The sequence below is a fragment of the Protopterus annectens genome, chromosome 3.part0 (genome assembly GCF_019279795.1).
Source record: "Protopterus annectens isolate FY-2018-M chromosome 3.part0, PAN1.0, whole genome shotgun sequence".
Classification (NCBI taxonomy): Eukaryota; Metazoa; Chordata; order Ceratodontiformes; family Protopteridae; genus Protopterus; species Protopterus annectens.
The window spans coordinates 1,305,985,424-1,305,999,600 of record NC_056731.1 but is presented as its reverse complement, the minus strand read 5'-3'; positions in this window follow the sequence as shown (position 1 = coordinate 1,305,999,600).

Below are 14,177 nucleotides of genomic sequence, written 5' to 3'. Positions count from 1 at the left end.
AGTGAGCCCCTCTCACTCTGTGAATGTCATACATGCTTACTTCAAAGATTCTACAGGTGTCCCTCACCATTAATAAGGTATTACAGCTAGGTCACTGTGTACTCCACACATGCATCTCATTGCCTGACACCTATAGCTACCATACCTGGTGACCCCCTGCAGCAGGACAGCAGGTTATAGTTATTAGTAGTGGGGGGACACCGGCTCTGGCTCAGCAGCAGAGCATACATATTAAGCATACAATGTAAGGGAATGCATACAGTACCAAATATTCATGTACCATTACTGTGTTCTCAGGGGTCTGCTATGTCACAGACACATTCCCCAAACTCTGGGAACAAAGATCATGTATTGTCCAACTGGTGTCTGGAAATGCACATTTTTGTGACAGGGGGTGTACATCTATGAGGCACGTGTACACATTCTGCAAACATCTGGGTACTGCAGATGTCAGACAGCTACGTGGACACACTACACCACATATGCACTGCTCTTAGTTATTGTGTAGCACAGATGTTGCTGGAATGTCCACATGCACTTGTAGCACAACTCACCTATTTTTTGGATGTAGGCTGGATGACATGGTACTAATATGCTTCCCATAGGGGGCACCCAGCAGTTGATGACAGTGATGGTTGTGGACACATACCAACACAGTGTGTCACACCACTCAGGCCATATCTGCTATTGCTGGTGCCATATCATTTTATAAGGCTATGGGCCCTGAGCAGCCATATGCCCAGGCCAGATGTTAGCCCATGTGTATGCAAGGTAGCACCTGATGCCCCCATCCAACAGGGACAGAGGCTGTATCCCAAGGGTGTATGTGCAGTTAACCATCCAGTTATCCAGGCTATGCCTGCCAAGGTGTAAATGGCTGCACTGGTAATGTGGACAGAGTGGCCATTTCACTGCAGGCTGACTGTGTGGGACACACATCTGAGCTGCCAACAAGGCCATTTCATGTCACACACCAGGTTGAGGGTGTGTGTGTGTGTGTGTGTGTGTGTGTGTGTGTGTGTGTGTGTGTGTGTGTGTGTGTGTGTGTGTTTTAACAAAGTGGAGCATGACTTGTACTTGTGCAGCAGTACCAGTGATGTGGAGTCCATGAGTGCCTTGCCTGCCACACTGAGGTCACCCATGAGGATTATGTATGAAGCCAGGTAGAGGTTTGGCCTTATGGCCTGTCACTGTGAGATACATGTGTGATGGCCTGGTATTCCCTGTTGGGCAACCTCGGTGATGTCCCCAGCTGCTGCATGTGCTGTATGCTGTGAATGATGAACAGTGATTTATAGACATAAAGGGTCCTCATTGGGGGAGATGCAGGGGTGGTTATACCCCATGTCCCATGATGGAACCCCTTATGTATGGCATAGGCCATGTAGAAGGTTTATCTTACAATGAAAGCAACATTGTTTTGACATGTCATGTTGCCAAAGACTTGTGTCCCCAGCACACTCACAACTGATTGCATGCCTAGGATGTTGTTTGTACTGTCATAATATGTGGTGATGTCACTGTCCCCATAGGGTTTCACACTGCATGTCATGTTATGTGGCCTGAGGCCACGTGTCTGGCAATGGTTATGTATCTATGTGAGGCCCTCCTAGGCAGATGTCCACATCAGTAGGGAATCTGGTGATGGCACACAGCATGCATTTGTCTGCAGACATGGCCGGACATAGGCTAATGGCTGTTACATGCACCTCAGATGTGTACATCTCACATAATGGAAGCCCAAGCATGGAACAACAGGTTACACACCTACTTCTGGGTGAAATGCATAAGGTGCATTTCCCTATGTGGAATAGGTGGGTCGTATCCGGTCACCGGTGTCCTACCCTATGGTAACATATGATGTGAGGCAAACTTGGCAGCGTTATATCTATGATGGCCATGTGGGCTATACTGTCATATAGTTTGTCCAGCTCAAGGTAGGCATTTTGCAGTGTCACCACCAGTCCACGGTTTTGGTGATTGTGTCATTGAGGTCACCTGAGTTTAGCAGACATGAGCTCTTCCTTGATAAAACCTAAGTGTGCGTAATGGAGTGTGTCCAGGTCGCACATGTCCTTGTTAATGGGGTTCACTTGAGACTGTGCTATGGCCTTGCAGAATAGCCTAGATAGGCTGCTGTGTCTGTCATGTGATTGAGTGAGGGATAGCCTACCTTAGACTAAAAATGTGACACTGGCTGTCCATGAAATGAATGGGACAAATGTTGTAGTCTGTCCTGCTTTGAATATGGTTCCTTATGGTGTTTCAAGGTTATGCTTGGGATCATGTAGGATGCATCCTGTGATGTGATAAGCTCCCATGGCAGATGACCTGTTTCCCATATATAGAAGACGAGAGATGTACTGTGGACATCCTGATGTACATATGGGGAACACGGGATGCAGCCTACACCGACTCTGTCAGCCATCCAGTATGCAATACTAAAAGCAGTGGTGTAGCTGGTGTCCCTGAGCACCACAAGTGAGCAGCTGCAGCTGCTTCCTGTGCTGTTGCAGACATATGTGCAGTAGGGGAGATGACCCTGTATAGTGGATGTAAACAATGTAGGCTCTATTTGTGTCATGCAAATTTGCACTACATATCCCATTCTCATGTACACACTAAGGAGACAGTGCTCCAAAATAGGCACCTGCCCCTACTTCATCTTGGACAGCATTATGTCTTCCCTGTACTGGACAGTATATATGTCACATGTTCACCAGACAAGTGTACATAGTCTAGCAGTGTTTGATGTAGGCCTGTTCGTTATACCTGGCTAGATGCATCTGTACAAATGCACATATAGCCAATGTGTGTATATGTGTAAATTGGTGCCAGTCCTTGATAATGGTTTCGGGCATGTGAGTGTGTGTATACCCCCTGGAGAATGTATTCCTCATTGGAGGTGTATGTATAGCTGCCCTAGGTGGATAGGTCTTGTGGGAGATGGTGACTGCAGATGTGACTGCATAATGGTTGTTTGCTATGGAGGATGACACTGTAGGGGTATGGTTTTTTTAACCCGTGTTGTGTAATATCAAGTGAAATACACCATCACCTCATGTGGTGGAAGTCTCTGGCTACACCAAGGTGTTCCTACATCCACTAATGATGGCTTACTGGCCATTTGTGTGCTGGCATGGGTATGTCCTGCAATGTATGCTAGGGTTGTTCAACTGACCCAGGTTCAGGGTACAGACCCAACTCCGAATACAGTTGATGAGATCCACATAGGTAAAATGGGCTTCCTGGTCACAGGTGGTGGCTGGTAGCTAGCTATGAATTGAATAGGTCTGTGCCAGAAATGGTGAACTGTCCCTGCAGTGTCTCCTGTGCATCTTATAGAGTGGAGGTGTGTATGTGTCTAATATATACAGAAACTCCATGTCCCATGGCATTACCAGCTACACTTTGGATTCTGCATGCATGATAGGATGGTTGACCCTGTAAGACTGGGGTGTGCTCTGCACCTTTGAACCATGGTCTGTGTGAATGCACAGATGTCTGCAGTTTTAGGGTTAGAAATGCTTGAAATGAGGTCAAAGTCATGTCTACACCTCTAGCATTTAGCAGCATGCTCTTCAATATATACTGCACTGACACTTGTATGTTGGTAGTGATAACTTCACCAATGTTACTCATGGAGTCACTATGTAGCTGGCGGGAAACACTGCCAGATGCATGAAAACCTGTGAAGACAGATCAAGGCCACCTTTCACAGAGCATTGTGATCTTTTTAACAAATTAACCCTGACTCACAGGTACTGGAACCCCTGGAATATCACAGGAGAAATGTGGACATGTTAAGGGCAATCATTCATTGATTATATTGCAGCATCTGTCTGTGTGACAGCATAATGTTGCATAAGGCTACAGGCATACCTGCCTGGGACACTTAACCTCTGTGCACACTCATGTCTTACTGCATATAGTGCAGGAACGTACATGTCAGGTCAAGTCATGCGCACCAACATGTACTGTGACAGACCCATGACAGTACCTGTTGGTGACAGACAAGAGTGTGTATGCAGTATGGTGGAGTCTGTCACCTGACACAAAAGTAACTGTGACCATCCACATACACAGCCACGTCAGAGGCACACCAGTGTGTCTCCACTGGAATCCCCTATGTGTAACATGTTTGACATGGGTTGATGCCTGTGTGGCTGTGTGACACAGGTGTGTGGCCATGTGTGTCATGTGCTGTTTATGGCTGTGGATTTCATGTGTGTCTTTGCCTCAGAAATCCCCTTTGCTTGTGGATGTGTACGTTGAGGACCACTGCAGATGTCTGAGTGGGTTATGTAGGTGTGTGAGGTGTACTGATTGCATTGACAACCTGTTTGAGGATAGATATGCAGCATTGACAGGCAGAGAACATGAACTGCAGGTTCTTACAGTCATTCCAACTCTAACATGTTGTGTTCCTTGGTGTTGTTTATAGATGGCTGTCCATCTGTGTACATGAGGCAGGTGCTACATGCTGCCAGGACACCGATATCAAGCACACTGGCTGGGGGAAACAGGAGGGCATTGTCCAGCCATATACTCCAGAATCTGATGGATGAAGGCCAAGGAAAACTGAAGGGTGGGCCTAAAGACTAGGTGATTGCTAATATAGTAGGAGGTTGACACCACAGCAGGCCATGTAGACAGCTTATGACCAAGCAGTAATAGGTGCAGCAGCTGCATGCAGTGTAACACCTCATAGCACATGCAGCAAGTAGCATGAAACATCTGGATCGGGGGGGCAACACATGCTGTAATGGCAGCATGTTGCCGATATCCACAGACATACTGTGTGGGTAGATGGCGGGGTATCATGTGTGGGTTATCGGTGGATAGTGCTGACAATAGTGTATGTGCAGGGTCTGTACATAATGGTGAGCAGTGTATGCAGTCCTGTGATGTGTTTCCCTGTTCATGTCTTACAGGTGGGATGTACAGGACACAACTCTCCTCCTTCTCAGAGGCAGAGGTCACCACAATCATCGATGCCTTGAGACTCCATCACTGGCTACTGTTGGGGAGGAGCCACCAAAACCTGCAACAACATGCTGCCCTGTGGGCAGAACTGGTAGCAACAGTCAATAATGAGGGTCACCAGCACAGGAGCTATTAACAGGTCTGACACAGTGCCACAGATCTCATACACCATGCATGGCAAAGGGCTGCTGCTGTGGCCAAGGACCATACTGGCACAGGTGGAGGGTCTGCTACACAACCAACACTCTCAGCCACACAGCTGTTCCTGGCAAACCTGGCTTCAACCACCACTTCACAGGAAAGCATCAGCACATATGTGGTGGAGGTGGGTGACACACAGTCCACAGCCAAGGAGCATCCAGGTAAGTCTCAAGTGGTCATCATGTTACTACTGTAGCATTCATAGTGGCAGCCTCTGCATACCTGTATGCATATGTCAGGCCAATCTGCATCTGTGGTTGGGGTTTTGTAATGCACACATGTGCATATATATTGTGAATGTCAGCAATGTGGGTAGTATCACAGCTTCTACTGTACATGTTGATAAATGCACATATTATCCTGAACCATTGCCATATGTGTGTGTGGTGACAACACCTCTCCCCCACAACCCCATAGGTAATTCTGGTGTAGCTGGGGAACACCAACCTGTAGCCAGTGAGTGTGAACTATCCAGTTTCCATTGCACCCATCTGTTAGGCATAACCATATTGCAATATGGTCCATGTGCACTTGTGGTGGGTTTCACTACAGTGCATCACATTGGTAATCACTGTAGCATATTTGCAGAAGCTGTAACATATTCCCACATAGTTTGGTATAGGTATAGCCACTGTGCTATACAGGGGTGCATTACTATTGTGTACACGGGTACACTGTGTGTTAGGTGGAGGTCCATCACATACCCAACTTCTCATGCATCTCATAGGTGTATAGTACTAGCAACATTAACTAGACGTAGCTGCACCACATGTTGTTTGGCCTGTCCAGAGTGTGTCTGTTGTGGTCTGATTGTGTGTTGTGCATGGCATCAGTCAGAAGGTGTTGCCTGTATAATGCTTTTGTGGCACCTCACGTGTGTGTGTGTGTGTGTGTGTGTGTGTGTGTGTGTGTGTGTGTGTGTGTGTGTGTATATCATCAAACATTATAGTGCAGGAATTAATGTAGTCATGTTGTCTTCCCTTCACAGGTGACCATGAGGGTTGGAGAGTGTCTCCTCACAACCTGATGTCAGTGTCTCAATGGACACTGATGATGGTGGCCATTGTGAGGCACAGCTGGGGTTGTTGGGGGCTGAATCTGTCCCATTTATTCACATCCAACTTCCACCCCCAATGTCCTTGCATGTAGTCAGTATGCCCACACATAGCCAGTCCCCATCAGCCACAGATATTGTGCAGTCGGAGGGAGGTGGCATCGAACATGTTAGTGTGGTGACTATGACATCTAAGACTGTAGACACTAGCCATAGCCAGAGAGCTGGTGAGGTCCCACATGGGTAGATTGACAGGGCTGCTCGAAGGAGGTCTGCTGCCTATTCATCTCCAGTCAGAGGTGTCACAGCATGTGTCACCTGATGCATGTTTTGGTCCATCATGGAGGCAAAGGCACATTGTGAATGGTACACCAGATGGATGGTCAGGGTCATGGATGCAACACTGCCTGGCATCCTGACACCCTCCACAACATTGTTGTTGCCTCACGTCCTTGTCATTTTGCTGATGTAGTGGATAGATGCTGGGGTGAGACAATGTCAGTCATTAACCATGGAATGTGCTTGAACATGTGGTGGGAGTAGGGTGGTGGACACCTGGACGTAGGTCAGCAACAACATCAGCTGAGATCCCACATGGCCATGCACATTCACACTCCCGTAGTGGCATTACCACCAGCACTAATGAAGAGAGAGTGCTGTCTACACCACAATGTGGCAGGCCATAGGCATGTGGTTCTGGGCAGTCCCGTGAGGGACAAAGAGACAGCAGGCACTGGTCACCATCAGGAAGTAGTACCAGATCTGGCCGAGGGCATGGTGGTGCTGGTGTCAATCCTGGCAGAACCAGTTCTTGTATTTGTGGCCAGAGATGGTGAACTGTACATTCTGCCATGTACGGTCCATGTCTGTCCAACATGCCCTCATGTAAAGCTAGCACATGGCTTGACTGTGTTCTTGCACACACTCACATATGACTGTCACAAGCAGGTCACCAACAGATACATTCAGCTCCTCTCCATGGCCCAGCTGACCAGCACCCCCCTTGACACACACACACACACACACACACACACACACACACACACACACACACACACACACACGCACACATGCACACGTGCACACACACACACACACACACACACACACACACACACACACACACACACACAATGTCAACTGTATGGCACAGCCTAGGCCTTTGGCAACCCCACACCACACCCTGTGCATGTGATGATACCTGTGCCACATCCTGTTATCCATACTGTCGATGCAGGGACATGCTAATATATGTCTGATGCACAGGGTGAATCTAGTACAGGTAATGGCATTTTGTAGTATTGTGGTGTTATGCCCTGTAAGGTGCTGTCTGCTGCCAATTGTTATGTGTGCACATCAGAGTGTATGTTTCTTTGTGTCATGATGTTTTATTGCTGTTAGCACTGCTGACTGACTACTGTCTCACAGACCTTATTCTGTTTCTGTTCCAGGTGTCTGCATGTGCAAGTCGTTTAAGCTGTTGCCATTACAGAAGCTGAAGATGGCATGGTGGCAACACAGACACCTTTTCTTTGCCATGGTATGTGTGGAACAGTGTGTGAGGGACAATAGGGGCAGACAGCATAACCTTGCATGCATACTCCTTGACACAGCAAGCTAGTCCTGATACATGTCACCTGGGTGTTCCTTAGCATCACGGGTTCATAGTTACAGAGGAGGTTACTACAGTACTGGACCTGGGTCCCTTATTTCACCCCCAACATAATCATCAATCAGCACATGTTGCCTATGTCATTGATGGACACATGCTGGAGCCCTGGGACATCTGTTTGTTTTTATTTCCCATTCACTCAACCTTGAAGCAGTTGAAGAGGGTTTGCATGATATTGAGTTTGGCATGTTTGGGGAGTGCATTCATTTATTTTTTTTATTTTATTTATTTATTTATTTATTTATCATTTGTTGACCGGGAAAGTCCGACTAGGTTCCACAGAGCCTGTTTTCAGCGGAGGCCCGGGGAGAAATGCTCCAGATGCATGTCTTTGGAATGTGGGAGGAAACCGGAGTACCCGGAGGAAACACACGCGAACACAGGGAGAACATGCAAACTCCACACAGAAGGCACCCCAGCCGAGAATCGAACCGGTGAACCTCTTGCTGTGAGGCAACAACGTTAACCGCTGCACCACTGTGCCACCCTTCATGTGACAGGGCAGCCTCTAGTTCACAAACCTGTCTCTCCATCAGCTTTTTGTGCTGTGTCATATGTGATTCAGGCACATAGGGATATACTCTAATATATGGGGCAGCTGTTGAAGGGCTGATTACAATGTTTACATCTAGGCATGAAACAGACAGCTGTGAACAATATGACTGATAACCACTGTGGCTGTACTGATTAGAGGCTGTCTGCATGGCACAAGTGTTGAGGGCCATGGATGACCTTTGCGGGTGTTAACATAGCCTTTACATTTTCTGCAGATGTTTACATCTGATAATGTATTGTTATACTGACTGAGGACTATTCAGAGGTAATGTCCACCTTTTGTCTGGATGCAGTCCCTTTATCTATGTGGTGAACCACATACAAGCCTTTTCTGACCACTGCCACTACTTGTTGCCTGAATGCAACATTGTTAGCATGCTGACTACCCAGGTCTGTTTTCACAGTGTATATATTTATGGGGTCGCTGCTGATGTGGGAAATAGTCGGGCCATGTCCTTTCCTTATGGTATGCTGACACTGTTGTCTGCACTCAGCTTGAGGCCAGGACCTTGGCACCATTCCATACCCACTGTATGTCCCATTGCAGTGTGTTGACAGCAGTTTTGGCTCAATGACAGGCTGCACACTACTTACAGTTGACACAGCCTTAGGCAGTGCCTACATATGTGTGTGGTGGCAGTTAGCATTCATGCCTAGATACATGTGGGTCATTGAGACAGCAGGTAGTCACAGGGCCTTCCATGTCTACATATTGCATGCACATAGGTGACACAGATTGTGGGTGACACCTTATCATATGTGGATTGTGGGACACTTCTTGTAGTAACGTGATAGTTGGCAGGACATACCATACCCACAGCAAGTGCAACACACAGGATGTCCTTTGGGTTGCTCATATGACAGTTTATTTGTGTGACATTACCTTAGCTTACGCTATATGTCATGACATGAAGGTGCTTCTGATGTGAAATAACTGCTCTATGCAATTAGTAGGCAACTTCATGACATGTTTGTTGTCCTACACTCTGGAGATCTCTATACTGTTTGAGTTGTTGTCACAGGTCACACCTTGCCAAACATGGACTGCAACCTGCAGGGTGGTACAGATGGTGGCCATACATCTCACCTCTACATATTTCTGCAGAATGTCCTGCTGTTTGGCACATATTTTATTTTTGTTGGTCATAACATTGTGGTTTTCTGGCAAATTGCTGGAAAATTGTGAAAGACTAACATTAGAGATTAATGATGGATATTGTCATGTCACAAGTCATACCCTTTGGAAAATGCATTTGAATGCACAACCTGTTCTGGTATCTACTTTCCATGTGTGTCACAGCAATATGTGAAGGTTGCGCTCAATGTTTGGCCTTTGACCCACTTTTCTGTATGGCTTTAATCAGATGTCTTTTGAAGAGATATGCTGGTGGCCATAACACAGTTAGACACTGCAAGGGGATATACATACACACAAACACACCCATGCATGACCTGTCCTTGTTGACAGTAGTGCTTCTAACAGCCTAGATTTACATACAATAGTGCTATATACATAATGCAAGCACCACAGAGCTACCATAGTTTTGCAGTGTCTGCCACTACTATTCAGTTGGATGACAATTGCAGGGGCAGTTAGGATTGCCAGTGGGGGGATTAACAGACCCTTAACATGGTAGAGCTATCTCAAACACACATACACACTTCTGCATTGGGATATGCATTGAAACACACATGCACACAGAGTTGACACATTTCAGATTAGAACACCTATAGTACCTATCTTGTTATGTACAATGCAGACCGACATGACTATTGCACATGCCACAGTGCCTTTGTGTCATAAAATGTGTAACTGTGCATCTAAGGTGGATGACATCTGTAGGGACCCTGAGTAGTTTGGCAATGGGGGAGTTAACAGGGTAGAACAAGCACACAAAATGGTATAACCATTGTATATGCACAGCCAAGACAGCCATAGGGCATATGCATACAGAAACACATACACTCACATGGTTGGCAATACTTAGATTAGAACCCCTACCTGTCTACTTGTATGCACTATAGTGCTACATACATATCACATGTGCCATGGACATTATATGCTGGGGGCATAACTCAAAACCTCTTACAGCAATTAATCTTGGGAATGCCTTAATGAATGGTGGGAGAAACCACACAAAATGGGAACACTTCTCACATATTACTCTTAGAAACCTAGAAAAGTGATAGGGTAACAGGTTTTGCATCAGAATGATGTTTCAGAAGGGTATGATGTCTGAAGCTGACAAGGCTGTCACTATTTGTAACATCACCCATCATGGATTTGCCACTGATGTGACATAAAATCCCATTGTTAGGAGACATGGACCACATATATATTGCAAACATCTAGACATTCTGCAAACATCTGTACAGATGAATGGTAGGCTTTAAAAAGGTGCATCTGCTACGTACTTATAGCATGCACCACAGAACGTATATGTATGAAGGGTGTCCAGAGGTGCTTCGAAGGTGAAAGACATTAGCAGGTCTTTTAAAGCAGGGCAATGTGAGGTTTACTGGGTGGAAAAGGCTTCAAAATGCATTAACCTAGAAACACACACAGACACACAGTTGACAGTGCTGAGATTAGGACCCCAAACTATCCAGTTGTATGTACGATAGTGCTACATACTTATTGCACTTGCTTCCGAGCTTAGATGGATGAAGAGTGTCCAAAGGTGCTTCTAAGGTGAATGACATCAGCAGGCCTTGTAAAGTAGAGCTATGGAGGGTTTGCTGGGTGGAAACACCTCAAAATACTTTAACCCAGAAATACACAAACATACACATGCGCGCACACACACTCACTCACACACACACACACACACACACACACACACACACACACACACACACACACACACACACACACACACACACACACAAGGCAGGTGATGTGAGATTACAACCCCTACCTCACTACTATTACACAATGGAGCTTACCTTCCAGCTGGCACATGCCAGTGGTTACAATTGATGCGCAAATGTCTGCATCAGGACATCATTCTATGCCTTTCAGGGTGTCTCTCTCTCTCTCTCTCTCTCTCTATATATATATATATATATATATATATATATATATATATATGTATGTATATATATATATATATATATATATATATATATATATATATATATATATATATATATATATATATATATATATATATATATATATATATATATATATATATATATATGTCCCTCTCTTTCTCTGTCTCTGTCTCTATTTACCTCCCCCTGTCTCTGCCTGTCTATAATTGATATATTTGTATATGTTACATCTATATATATGTATGTCTATCACACTCAACCGATCCAGATATATCACATATGTGCCATCTCCAGATAGCTGAGGGTAATCCTGTCTGATGAGGGTGGGGAGAGACAGTTAAGATCTACTTAGTTGTCTATATGTAAAGACATGTCTGGACAACACAGTTGTATAGTCAGATGTAGGTTTAGACATGGGCTGTAATTCTCTACGTGTAGGAGCATGCCCAGTATGACCTTCAATAGTAAGATTGGACTCCATTCCAGAGCTAGCTGTACTCTGGTCCAGGATCTTGTGTGCTACAGCCAATTGGCTGATGAACCTGTGTAAACAATCTAGCACCTCAGTGATGTACTGGCTGGGGATGTCCTGGCTGTGTGCTATCCTTATTAACTGAGTCATATCGTGGAGTGGGTACAGTGTGCATTGGACTGAGCAGAGTTTTCCATAACATGCGCGTTATATTCTACATATCACTGTGATTTCCTAGCATGTCAGTGGCAGATCAGTATAGAGTAATGTGAGGGAGCACTGACAGACAATTGTTTACTGATCCCATACACTGTAGGGATGTATGTTACAGCACAAATTGTTCCAGTGTTTACATTCTGTGTTTGTCTGGCCAGTGGCTCCCCTTCCTCTTATATGTGTCTCTTTGTCCTTCTGTAGTCCAGTAACGGCCTTTGCCTGCAGTTGCTGCTATGTATTTGTAGTTATGGTGTGACTGGGGTAGAAGTCATAACATTACACACAGGGTTACAGACTTCACACCTCTGACTGTATCTGTTTAGCAGGTTGTCCATCATTGTGCCCCATACATCTGCTCTGGTCTTCAGACGGTTTGTGTTGCACTGTTATTATAAGGCTACATGTTGGCCATACCTCTCAAACACTTACAGACTGACATCTGGACAGGTCAATATATAACAGTCAGACACAGGCCCAGACATGGGGGCAGGCTGTTAATATTGCTCTTCCAAATGCAGACAGTAGGTAGAACTGTTTTTTATTAGCTTGCATTTACTTATGGTATGACATCCACATCTCAGCTGTCTGTCATTGATGTTTTTACATCACCCTTTATTGGTTTACAAATAGTTTGCCAAGCAAATGCAATGTTATGACAAGCAGAACAGATATATGAGGCATACATGTGGATATTCTGTCATTCCAGGGGTATGGATCATGCTCACTGACTTGTTGTCAGTACTGACAAAGTAACGTGGCAGCTTTTATAGCCTGACAGTAGACTTGACTTGTCATGACCTACTGTTTTACTGGGCTCTGTGTAGGTTACTCCGAGCTGTGTACTGCCTATATATGTGGCCTCCTGTCCCTGCATTGTCTAGCTTTCCTGCAGTAACAAATACTGACTTCTAGACAGTGAGTATAGCTCCTACCACTGGTGTAGCTAACATGCAAAATAGTTAGCACAGCCAGTCTTGAACCAAGGACACTGACAACCACAGTACTGTACTTAGACCACTAAGGCACAACAGCCACTGGTAAGTGCTGTCTACTTCCTGGCACCATTAACCACAAACATACATAGCACATTGACCCCTGCATATTGTACAAATGGAGCAAGTTATCAAGTTGATTGTGACAACACTGGGAATGTGTGGTCTGCTGCTATTACCTTACAAACATAAATGTTACTGCAGTTTTATGGGAACACAGGTGTGTTGAGGGGAGGGGGGCATACCTCTCAACTGTGCACATCTTCACAGACTGTCCAGATGTTTGGCTCATATTCTGGGTCCATTTTTCATAAAAATGTGGTTGTTTGGCAAATAATAGTGAAATCATTAAAGAGTGAAGTTAAAAAGTAATGACAGACATTTGAGTTTCAGACTTCTTACCCTTCAGAGAATTCATGCTACTGCAACACCTGTTATTCTATCAACTTTCTATGTTTGTAAGAGCAATATTAAAGACTTGTCACTGTTTTGGGGCTTTGCCCCACATTTCTCTATGGCTTTGCACAGAGTTCTTGCTGTAAGAGGTTTAGATTTATGTATAGGACTCAAGCATTGATGTCCATGCATTTGTCCTTTGACCCCACTGTTTGGAAGCCCCTCACATAGTGCAGTGGATTTTGCTGGCTTAGGGCCTACTGCATATTGTGGGGTAGCCAGTATTTGGGAGAGAAAGAGTTCCTGTTGTCCCACATAGCTGTCCATTGTCTGCTGCTATCCTGGTAACCCACTCCAGTCCCATGCATACATGCAGCAATACCAAACATATGCTACCACAGTCTACTACTCCATTCATTTATTGTTAATAAGAGTGTCTTACCTTGTGCCAGCAGCACTTGAGAGGACAGTGTTTCAGGGCTGACTGTGTCAGATGCAGGCAGTACACAGCCTATACATGGTAAGGTATAGGTAGTGTGATGTGGCTGGCATCCATTTTAATGTGTGTATGTGAGT